This window comes from Helianthus annuus, chromosome 17 (genome assembly GCF_002127325.2).
Source record: "Helianthus annuus cultivar XRQ/B chromosome 17, HanXRQr2.0-SUNRISE, whole genome shotgun sequence".
NCBI classification, from domain to species: Eukaryota; Viridiplantae; Streptophyta; class Magnoliopsida; order Asterales; family Asteraceae; genus Helianthus; species Helianthus annuus.
In genome coordinates, this window is record NC_035449.2 from 12,569,389 (window position 1) to 12,582,020 (window position 12,632).

Below are 12,632 nucleotides of genomic sequence, written 5' to 3' on the forward strand. Positions count from 1 at the left end.
ATGCCTAATGAATGGAGATTTGATGCAATTCGATGTCGGTTGTCAATGTTTTGTACAGTTTTGTTTTACATTTCATGTTTCATGTGGGTCAAGAGTCTACTAGTTTTCAAATTTCTTTAATGTGTTTGCATTTTAGGGGGAGTAGAAAATTACAGAAAATCCAAAAACATTAGAAATTTGAAAAAGACAAAAACATGATAAAATTCAAAAATAAGTTTCGGTGTGAAAAGAGGAAATGATAGTACATCAGTAGGCTGTCACAACATGCTAAAGAAATGTAAAGATAAAATGTGATAAACAATCTCACTGCGGATATGCCAGTAGATTTTCACACATTTAATAGATTGTGACGAGATGTAAACTAAATTTCAAACTTGCTTGTTCTGTGGGTTTACACAAACTCGGATATATAGGTAACCCCTGAAATCTTGTTTGAAAGATCCCTTATTCTGAAATACTAGGTCTTTATACTCAGTGATATCTGGGGTATTATCCCGGGACTTCTGCTGTATGGAAGTACTGACCTAGTCCCCGGATAATGCTTTCCGCAAAAGCTTGAAACATAGCTTCGCCCTCAGCATGCTGATGAAACAATAAAATTGATAGTCGCTGCTGTTGAAATAAAAAGATCCTCTAAAGGGGACACACCAAAAGTCGAAGCCGTCATCTCTCTGCGTATACGGAAGTATCGACCTGAGCTCTCACGGCCCTCGCATCTAACCCCTATACAGATATCAGCTGTGGTATACTCACCTGTAAGACTGAATATTGGGATCTGGATACAGGAGTATATTCAAGTAGTGAGACACACGAATAAGTTAGTATCTAAGACATTAATATCGTATCTCAGATCAATTGAACTTTGTGTGAAAATTTCAGTGGACCGATATACTGACAATCTAGGTGAATTGTTTAGAACTAAAATGAAATCAAGCTTAACGGTGTTAGTGATATGTCTCATAAACTGATATGATCCTCTTACACGAACTCACAAAAATATGTTTGTAAATATTTCATTTCTACATTCTTGTGCTTTTACAAATGGTGTCAGTTATTTTCCTTTGGAAAAATCCAAAAAAATTTTGTGTGTGTTTTAGCATAAAGTTTCAGAAAATTCAAAAAAAATTTTGACAACTGATGTTGGAAAGCTGATTTTCAAAGTTCCAAGTGCTAAACAGGATGACATTGTTGTGAGGGGGTGAGTGTCTAATTGCCAAATGTTTTTCAAATTATCAAATGGTTCATCATAAGTGTTTGATCTGTGAGAAAGAGTGATAGTTGATGCATATGAGAGGGAGTTAGTGTTGGTGAACTCAAGTTGTTAAATTTCGAAATCTTATTGCTGGGTTAAGAATGTGCAGGTATAATCAGGTTTGATCTTGGATTTGAAAATAGAGTGCCAGGTTTCGATTCCTGAAGACCTCTGTTTGAGCCATGCTGATCGATCCTGAGAACCTGTGAAATCCAGACAACGATCTTGAAGATTTTGTTGAAGAACGAAAGAATGCCAGTAAATCGAGAGGGAGAGTCTGAAGATTCCTGAGTAGAATGTGAGCCAGATTTCGATTCTGGAACTGATGAACTTAAGGAATCAAGAGATCTGATCAAGAGAATCAATGAAGATAAAGAAAGAAAAGCCCTGAGACTGATCAAGACAGAAGATGTGTAGTCACAGAATGGTGATGAACGACTCCATCAACATCTGAGGGGGAGTCTGTTGGTGCACTACATCTGTTGATTTCGTCTTGGATCAAGTCAAACATTGCATTGTATAGATTAGGGCTCAATATACGAGAAAATAGGCGAGTGTATGTGTTTAGTGAACAGGTTTCGCTTATAGGTACAAATGCTAGAGGTTTCGCTTATGTGGTAGAATATAGGTTTCGCTTATATGTTCACATAAGGTTTCGCTTATGTGAACAATGTCACTTGAAGCGAAACCTTCACACCTATAAATACCTTATAAGTGAAATCATTTGTAACGATCTTGAATTCCATACCGAGGTGCTGCCGGTGTGACGTTTGAGCTGTAAACATCGTTGAATCAATAAAACAGAAGATTAAAGTGAAGAACAAGCTATTTCTACCTACGTTTCTTGTTATTCCGCACTTGAAACATAGGAGAACACCTCTGAACGACTCAATCGGGTCAGAACACAATCCTACATCTACCGATCAGGTGGCAATCCGTTGGAACTGTTAATGCATTGAACATGTTGAAAATTGCTTAAGTATTGAAGTCCCAAACATCACATGGTCAGGTGGTCGCTCGATCGGATGGCAATCCGATCGGACAGCAACCCGTTCGACGTTCAGATCTCCAAGAGTTGAAACAAAGTTTAAGTGTGGGACCAAGGTGCAAGCCGATCGGTAGGCTGTCCGATCGGATGGCAATCCGATCGGACGGCAATCCGCCCCGAAGGCCTGATCGTCTTGACACTTGGTTGCTTTTGAAAGTTTGTAGTTTTGATTGAGACGATGTGATACGTGCTAAACAACAGAACCTCGTCAAGAGCCAAGTGATCCGATCGGACAGGAATCACCCTAGTCCGGTCAGTCAGTGGTTCGAGCTGGTGGTTCATGCTTAACCCTGAAACCGGTTGTCTCTTTGATAGAAACCAGATCTAGAACCAACACATCACTAAGAATGAGTAGAAGATCAAAACTAGTTCTTATTCTATCAGTTTTGAGTGCATTGAGTGTAAAAGAGTTGAAAGAAGGTTAGAAAACCATCTTTCAATCCTTTTCATCCTGAATATGTTCAGATCTATGTAAGATCCTTGTTTATTCATGTGGAAATCATCCAGATCTAAGTTGTTCTTGGTGGATTGAAGCCAAAACATGAAGTTCATAAGATCTCCATGATGACATCGTCCTAGAACACCCCAAATCCGCTAATTTCATGGTTAAAAGTTAAGATTCAAAAGATAGAATGATGTAGAAGTGTGTGTAGATCATAGAAGTACAAGATTTAGGTTGAAAACTTACTAGAATCGCGAGAAATCGAGAGGAATAGAGCTTGAGTGCGGCTGGGTCGAGTGAGAGCTGTCACATCAAGTGATGTGACATATGAAGGGTATTTATAGGGTTTCCCAAAAAGGGAAGTGCCGAAGGTCAAGTGGGTCACCGATCGGATGGCTGTCCGATCGGATGGCTCTCCGATCGGATGGCAATCCGATCGGTTGACCATCCGATCGAGCAGTCACTCGATCGAGTGGTTCCGACGATTTGAGTTTCGGCGTTTTGTTTCGTGCGTTGGGTTTTGCAATGTGTTTAAGCTAGTTTGCGGTGCAATAGTATTATCCATTAATCCCAATCACTATATCTAACATACAATCATCTTAAATGACTTGCGTTTAGCGTTTGCGATTCGATTGTGATAGCGTTGCGATTGCGTTTCGATTAATTACCACAACATAAACATAAATAAACATGCACAGGTAACACATAAAAGGCACACACAAGTAAAACAATATCCAGAACGCATAATTCGGGTTGCGAATGCGATCGCGATGCGATAAGCGATAAGCGATAAGCGATAAGGCGATAAAACATGCGATAAATATCGATTAAACCTCGATTATTAACAAGTACTCCACATAATACAACTAACGCAATAAAATAAACAGATTATCTACAAGTCAAAGAAGTCAAACAGTAATTGAGCAAGGAGTGACAGATCGCAATTAGCAATCTTTTCTTCCTTTGACTTCAATCTTGACTTTGACTTTGACTTCCGAAACACGGGGTGTTACAGCCTCCCCTTCTTAAGGGAATTTCGTCCCGAAATTAGGCCGAAGCCGTAACAAACAACTGCGGGTACTTCGCCTTCATGTCGCTTTCGAGTTCCCAAGTGAACTCCGCGCCTCGTTTGCCTTCCCATCTGACCTTCACAATGGGAATGCTTGAGCGTCTGAGCTGCTTGGTTTGGCGGTCCATGATCTCGACAGGCTTCTCCACGAAGTGTAATGTTTCGTCCACTTGAAGATCCTCTAGTGGAACGTGTAAATCATGCTCAGCCAGGCACTTTCTGAGGTTCGAAACGTGGAAAGTCGGGTGGACGTTGCTAAGTTCCTCCCATAGTTCGAGTCTTTAGGCGACCTTTCCGATCCTTTCCAGAATCTTAAAGGGTCCAACATGTCGAGGCGCGAGTTTCCCTTTCTTGCCGAATCTGACCACACCCTTCCAAGGTGATACCTTTAGGAGTACGTAGTCGCCAACATCAAATTCAAGGGGCTTGCGTATCTATTGGCGTAACTTTTCTGATGACTTCGAACTTTCAGCGGATTGTCTCGAATTTGGAGGATTTTGTCAGTCGTTTCTTGCAATAGCTCAGGACCGGTTATCTGCGAATCTCCTATCTCGTGCCATACAATAGGCGATCGACATCTTCTTCCGTATAGTGCCTCAAATGGTGCCATTTGAATGCTGGAATGATAACTGTTATTGTACGAGAATCGACTAAGGGTAAGTATGCGTCCCAATTACCACTGAAATCTATGACACACGAAAGGAGCATGTCTTCAAGGGTGCGAATCGTTATTTCAGTCTGACCGTCGGTTTGGGGATGGAAAGCGGTACTTAGATTAAGCGTAGTACCGAGAGCAGATTGAAATGTTTCCCAAAGACATTAGGTAAACCGACCATCGCGGTCAGAGATGATGTCACGAGGCGTCCCATGTCGACAAATGATCTCATTGGTGTAGATTCGGGCTAATCTTTCCACCTTATAGTCTTCTCGTATCGGTAGAAAATGAGCAAATTTAGTCAAACGGTCAACGACAACCCAGATACTGTTGTGACTTGATGGCGTGCGTGAAAGTTTCGTTATGAAGTCCATAGCTATACTCTCCCATTTCCACATGGGAATCTTGGGTTGGACGAGTAAGCCAGAGGGTCTTTGATGCTCGGCCTTGACTTTCGAGCAAGTCAGGCACTTCAAAACATAGAGAGCGATATCTTTCTTCATGCCCGGCCACCAGTACTTGTAGCGAAGGTCCTGGTACTTCTTATCGGCACCGGGCTGAATGGAATATCGAGATTTGTGGGTTCATCCATCAAAATCTGTCGTAAATCGGTCCATTTCGGGACCCAAATTCGGTCCAGATAATAGAATATCCCATTCAACTTATTCACTAGCTGAGCTCCATCGTTGAGAATCCTTTCCTTCTTCAGAGTGCGTTCGGTAAAACAAGCATGTTGGACTTCGCGGATAAGGGTTTCGAGATGATGCTGGGCTTGAACATTTTGAGCGCTATGCAAATAGCTTCGTCGGCTTAATGCGTAGGCAACGACATTCGCTTTGCCAGGATGGTAACGAATCTCACAGTCGTAATCGTTGAGAAGTTCCACTCATCGGCGTTGACGCATATTCAGTTCTTTTTGGCTGAAGATGTGTTGTAGGCTCCTATGGTCGGTGAAGACCGTACACTTGGTACCATAAAGGTAGTGTCGCCAAATCTTCAACGCAAAAACAACTGCGCCTAGTTCAAGGTCATGGGTTGTATAGTTCTTCTCGTGGATCTTGAACTGACGAGATGGGTAAGCGATAACTGTCATACCCCAATTTTCCACATGTCACCGGTGGGCCCGGTGGGGAGTATAGTGACGTAGTTGATATCATCATAGTCAAACAACACAATATTTAAATGCACAGCGGAAGCAAAAGATAAATATATTACAAACCGATATAAAGTAATATCAAGTATTACAAACGGAATGTAAAGGATCCACAGGCGGATCAAAAATAAAATGAATCATTTGTTCAACAGACTTTAAGGCATCCAAGCTTGCGAGACTTATTGTGGACGCTAGAAGACAACCAGCCTATTACGAGTAGTACCTGCACTTAATCTTTTGGAAAATACGTCAGTTTACACTGGTAAATACAATTTAACTGACTCATTTTGAAAAGGGTTGAAAATTGATTTGAATGCACGTGGCATAAAACATTTTATAACTTGGGATAATTATTTAATATTATAATCTTGTAAACGAATTACATGTTACTTGTGCCTTCAGTAGCCCGGATCTTGTCCGGGTTAAAGATCAATAGACACACCACATTAATGAGTTATACACTGACAGGTGTACGCCTACACCCCGTGCTCAGGTCGTGGCCATCTCGTAAGATGATGCCAAGGATATCCGGGACATGGTCATTAACCCCCCAAAGGCTTTAAGTGAACAAGACTGTTTAAACGAGCCGATCAAATTATTCAATTAACCACCCAAAGATGTAAGATTTGATGCTCGATCAAGCGGTATTCTATATACCGTAACCCAAGCCCGTATAGGGAAAATAAGTTAAAAGTATTTACCTGAGCTAAATATAAATTCAATCCCAGCCGTATACCACCAAGCAAGTACAGATAGCTTTTACTGGGCTCCTAAATCTGGAACGAAGGTTTTTAATAACCTATTAGATTCCTAACGGGTCTTTAATTAAGCCTAAGCTTAGACCAGTTAACTTTAAGGACGATACGGTTCAAACGCACGATTAAGAGAAGACCGGATAGAATGTGATTTAGACCCGACAAGTTTGAAGACTTGTATAATATGGGTATACTAAACACATTCTGGATTTTGAGATAAAAATGATAAGGTTTGACCCGTTTCGGTCAATTTATGCAAACTAGTTACATAAACCGAACCGAACGCGAAAAGAGCGTTACGGGTAACCATAAGAGTCATATGCAAGTTTCCTGAGATAATATGCCTTAAATATGTTATACTATCAGTAAGATATCTTCTATTATGCCCCATACGAATTTAAACTCAATTTACGCCTCATAAGGGCATTTTGGTCATTTAAAAGATTATAAAAGAGTTAAATTTGTAATATGAGTTACAGGTCTGATTTATACAGCAAATACACTTAATTTAACATGTTATAACAGTAGGGTATGACCCATATGTGAAACTTATCATTTAAAACCAAACTATGCACCTTAGGGGTATTTTGGTAATTTCACAAGGGCTTAAAAGGTCAAAACTGGAAACCTGGGTTCAAAAACTTTTACTTACTGTTATTATCTCAAAATATACTAAAAACATCAGTAGGTATCAACCTTATATGTTTAATACTTAAAAAGGCGATTTGGAGCCATTACCGGGTTTTTAAAGGAAAGCTGATATTTTTATAATTCCAGAAGGCTCAAAATATTTTATTTAACAAATAAAATCAGTAGGAAAAGGTTTGAGGTCAAAAGGACTTGTAGAACTCATTTTATGGCCGAAAATGGCAAAATCGGTATTAACCGAATTAAACTTAGAGACCTATGTTATGCTCAGCCAAAAATTAAATAAAAATCTTTAAAAATCCCAAAATATTATATAACATCAGTGGGTAAAAATTTTGATATCAAAAAGTGGGTTTAAATAGGTTATACGCTAATTACGCCGTTTACTTAACATAAAACTTTCAAATTACGATAATGAGCATAACTCTTAATCTAGACCTCAAACTGATATCAAATTTTAGGTGCAAGTTTATAAATCAGTAACAAATGTTTCTACTCTTTCACTTTTTCAAAAATCACGTTTTATAGTCAAAAGGGCATAATAGTCAACGTTTAAGCATAAGTCGGAAACATGCATATGAATCGGAGAAGCATTGATCCAAGTTGTAAAATCTCAGAGAGTTATACTTATATGGAACTTGGTCCAAAATAAGCTCTAAGGCAGATCTCAAACATGCATAAACGGATCAGAACTGATAGTCAAAGCAAAAGTCAAAATATGCGACTTTCGGGTCCGATCCGGGTTTAAACTGAAAATTGTCGAGTTGAACATGTTGAGACATGTTCTTACATTAATTACCATGTTATTTTAATGATCAAATAGGTTGCATGTACCCTATATTGCTAATTATGCTTAAACTTGTAAATAATCATTCTGTTGACTTTTTAAAGTATGCTTTGACTCGACAATTAGCATTGATAGAGTGGGAATTTGAAAATACCCTTTTAAGGGTTTGTTACCCACATAAATACCTACTTGTAGGTACTTTCAATTCGAGAAATGACTGAGCAATTTTCGTTTAATCTCAAAGTCAAACTTAAATCACGATGGTTTGACTTTTGATTAAATAACTAAGCTAGAACGAATTAGAGAGGGTTAGGAATACTTACAAGAGTCCTAATTACGATTATGGATCATTAGAAAGCCTGAGGTTGATCAGAGAGCTTCAGAATTTAGAATGCAAGTGAAGTATCAAGTGAACTCATCACCTATTTATACTTTTCGGGACATCGTATGATCGCGACAAGTGTCGGGGACATGTAATCAGATTAGGCCAGGTGTTAAGTGGTTTTTCAATACAAAGTGCAGCCCCTAGATTCAAGTTTGTGAGTATGGAAAACAGTCAGGACAACAACCAGCTACTAACAGGCTGTTACCAGCTGTTTCTAGCAGCCCAGTTCAGCAAAACAACTTCCAGAAGTGGCTGTTTCAGTCCCTGCAAGTACATAACTGCATATAACAGCCCTTTATAAACCCGTACATCTTATAAAAGACATATTTAGTCCCTCTGACCTCTGAATCATATGGTTACAGGTCTAAAACAACTTCTGAGGGCTGTTAAGATCAGGAACAGTTTGCTGAATTACAGTTTCAGTCCCTATACATGTTAAATGCCATTTCTAACACGTTTAAAGTCCGTTAAGCCATCTTCAAGGCTCCACAATGATGCCTCAACATATGGGACATGAAACATGTTCAAAAACATGTCGGATGTCGGTCCGTTTGGCCGTACGGTCACGTTGTTCGTCTAATTACGACGAAACACGAACGGACGCGAAAAACGGTCCAAATTAAGCGACGAATGAAATTTTATCATGGCGATCACTAAAATAAAATATTTTAGTGCTTACATAAATTTTTGGGTGTCTGGAGATATTCAGATTGTGAGATATGCGCGAAAATGCAAACTTGTGCACTTTTTGACACTTTTAGTCCCTGCATGACCTTAAAGTTTATTTTTGCGCACCAAACGCCTCTAAGCCTATATATAAGCTATAGAAATGATAATTAGGGCATGTTTAACTCATGGACACTTTCCGGAAGGTCCGTTACCATACGAATCGACATACTTTTACAGTTTGACGCAAATAGTCCTTAAATTGCGCAAAGTAGCGCGAAATGCCGTTTAATGTTATTCAAGCCTTCCATGACCCATATTTATCCTTCCCAAGCATATACTTAAATATTAATACGCTCTCGTTCGCTTAGATGGTCACTGAAAGGCATAGATTCAAAAGTTGACGCTTTAGGTCCCTCTATTGCGCAAACTTGCGCATCTCATCATTTAATAGCATTGAAGCCTCATCTAATCCATATTAGACATTCTTGAAAGTATTATTAAACATCACAATGCTTCGGATGCGCTAAAAGGTCATTCAGAGGTATAATTAAACATATTGACACTTTTAGCCCCTCTAACTTGCAAAGTTGCGCGTAACTTTACTTATAGGCATAAAAACCTTAGATGGCCATTATTTGGCATTCCCGAGAGTATAATTAAATATTATTAAGCTCCCGGTTTGTTAGAAGGTCACTCAAAGGTAAGAATTAACATGTTGACGCTTTTAACCCTTTATTGCGCAAACTTTCAATTAATTACGCAAACGACTACACTTATTCATCAAGTGGCACATTTGTGAATATAAACATCGTGAGAGGTTATTTGGAAACTTATTTTAGGTATGCTAACACTTCCAGTCCTTTTATTATCAAAGTTTTCGATTTTTCGAAAAATTAGTCCCTTAAATTCAACATTGGACTTTATTAGGGTTTATTACACGTGTCAATACATCATTGGACGTGATTTTACGAGGTGTTACATCCTCACCCCCTTAAAAGAAATCTCGACCTCGAGATTTGCTAAAATGCTGGAAGTACCTTTTGTCACATAACGGACTTAACTTCTATAGCATATCTGGAGTCTCTCCAAGCTCCCAATTTGACCTCTATATAATAGGTTCATGTATCCTTTTTGAGGTTTCTTATCCTGTCGATCCGCATTCGATACAGGTTTATCATTATATCACAAGTCTGCCAACCGTTATGTGATAGTGCTTCTTGACTTATTGGCGAAACATATCCTTTAATCCTTAGGGTGTAATACATTGCGAGCTCCACCAAGCTCCTTAAATAGGTTTTAGCTCATAAGTTATTTGATCTTTGATACATTCGATTCCTTCGAATGATTTTATATATTCAGAGCTTAACTAGTCTGGTAATTAACAAATTGGCACACCCTTCCAGAGTGATATCTTTGTTGAACCTTATTCCTTAACCAGGACTTAGGAGGGTTGCTATTTTCATTAATCTTTGATTTTTCTGCCAAAACTGGCAATCTTACAGATGATCATGGATTTGTATGATCCTATTCGTTGTTTCCAAGGCAATTTTCAGATCTTGATGATTGGACGCACCAATCTTCTATTTAACAATAGGTATTCAACATTCCATCTAAGCTAGGTCTCCAAAGGAGCAGCCTTGATACTTATACATCAACTATTATAGAAAAGCTTATCTTAATGTGAAATGGTTATTCCAACCATTACTTAAAACTAATCTTAAGGGATAGTTAATCCTCACAGTTAGTCGAACAAATCGACGATCCTGGGCAGCTGATGGAAATTCTTAATTGTTGCCTAATTTGGGTTGCGGTATTCAATGCATAAGCAAAATGAACCGTCTTTCTTAATTAACAATACCGAATTCTTAGAATATAGGGTTAGGCTATATGAATTCTTTATTCTCAAAACTTATTTAATTGGGGTTTTGATTCTTCCAATAATGGCACTAGCCGTCTTGGAGATTTCATAAAAATACAACCCTAAATGGGATATAAATCTTAATTCTACCTGCCTCTCAGGAGGTAAACAGGGTAATCAAGATATAATGAGGTTACAGAGATTTTCCAAATCTCAGGCTCCAGTTCATCTGTCATATTCTGTGTCAGATAAGTGACACATTTATGTCACAAGTCCATGAATTCCTTAATCGGGAACATTTACTTTGGCAATTCCATTCTGGATATCTTCCTTGAATACCATTAGTTGACTTTAGTACCATATGACTATCGGAATTGTGACAACCCTCACTAAACCAGGTATCCGTACGACTTAATTAACTATTAATTGTTGCTTAATTACTGTGCTTAACTGAGATTCCTGATGAACTGCTACTTGACTGTTGATACTTGTACATATCTGCATCATACTTTGATTTCCGTCACTACATTATTTACTTACTGAACTCTAGTGACAAACATGATGCACAAAAGCACAGTAGCATTTGAACGGATAACCTATTGAATATGCTGATATAGCCAGCATCATGCAAACACTGCCTCTAAAGGCCTATATGAGCCAGAAATATTTTACTACACCCATAGTGTGTGTAGGGATACAAGGGTTGTATAACTGCGTCTCTAGGAATAAGATATAATGATTGGATGTGCCTAAAACGTACTCTAAGCACAAAACACAGCACTTTTATCAGCATACTAGCTTCTAGCTAACTAATAAAGTGCCAAAACATGAGAAAATATTCCTGACACTTTGCAGAATAAATTGTGTCGCTAAAAATATTACTTACGACGCTTAAAAGATTACTTAAGCACTTTAACGGATTACTATCCAACCGAACAACCGGACTATACCCGGAACATAAAAATATTGCTAGAATTATTATTAGTCTTTTTCTGAGCCAGTTAGGGTCCCTGATTACCCTAACACCCGCTTTATAACACATCATGCAACTAACGGGGTTAATCCCTAAAGTTAACCTACTTAACTAAACTAAACACTAACCGAACGATTGAAAACGAACTGGATACCCCCCCCCCCCCTATTGGAAATCGGCCAAACCAAGGGAACCAAGAAGTACAAAAGTTGATTATTTTATTGTTTATGCCTAATATCTAGAAGACATAAGATCCGTTGGACGATGATTATAATTTTCTCTATAAATACCCCACCATAACTCATGAGATTACACACACACTTAAACACTTCACAACTTTCTCTCTTGCTCCCTCCCCACTCACGGCCGAACCTCCATCCAACCACCCACCCATTTTCGAGTTCCATCTTTCACATTCCAAGTATATACAAGCCTTACGGGTTACATATTAGGAGTCTTGAAGCAAGCGGAAGTGGAAGGACCTCGTTTCTTAGCTTTTATCCACCGCATTTTCGACTAGATTCTTCCCTAGCCCCGAGCTAGAGGTATAATGTTTAAAACTCACTCTCGAACGTATCTAAAGTGGTTAATATGAGTTATAACGATTAAAAGTCGGAATCATGCGTTTTGAATCTCTAAAGTCTACTAAAACTTGAATTTTGTTGGTTAAAAGCTCATAACATGTGTAAAAGTTGTAGTAATTGAATATGTTGATTGTTGAGGCCCGATCTACGTTGTGGTGGCTCTTATCATCGTTTAACCCGACTTTGTTAAGATCATAGATCTTGACATAAGCTTGTTTCTATCGGTACAAGGGTTAAAAGGTGAAACTCTACCACACGAAAGACATGAACTTGTGTAAAAGTATTTTGACTTGTAAAATAGTATTTAAAACTAACGGATCTACGTATGTACAAGTGGTATATTCGTAGAACCAA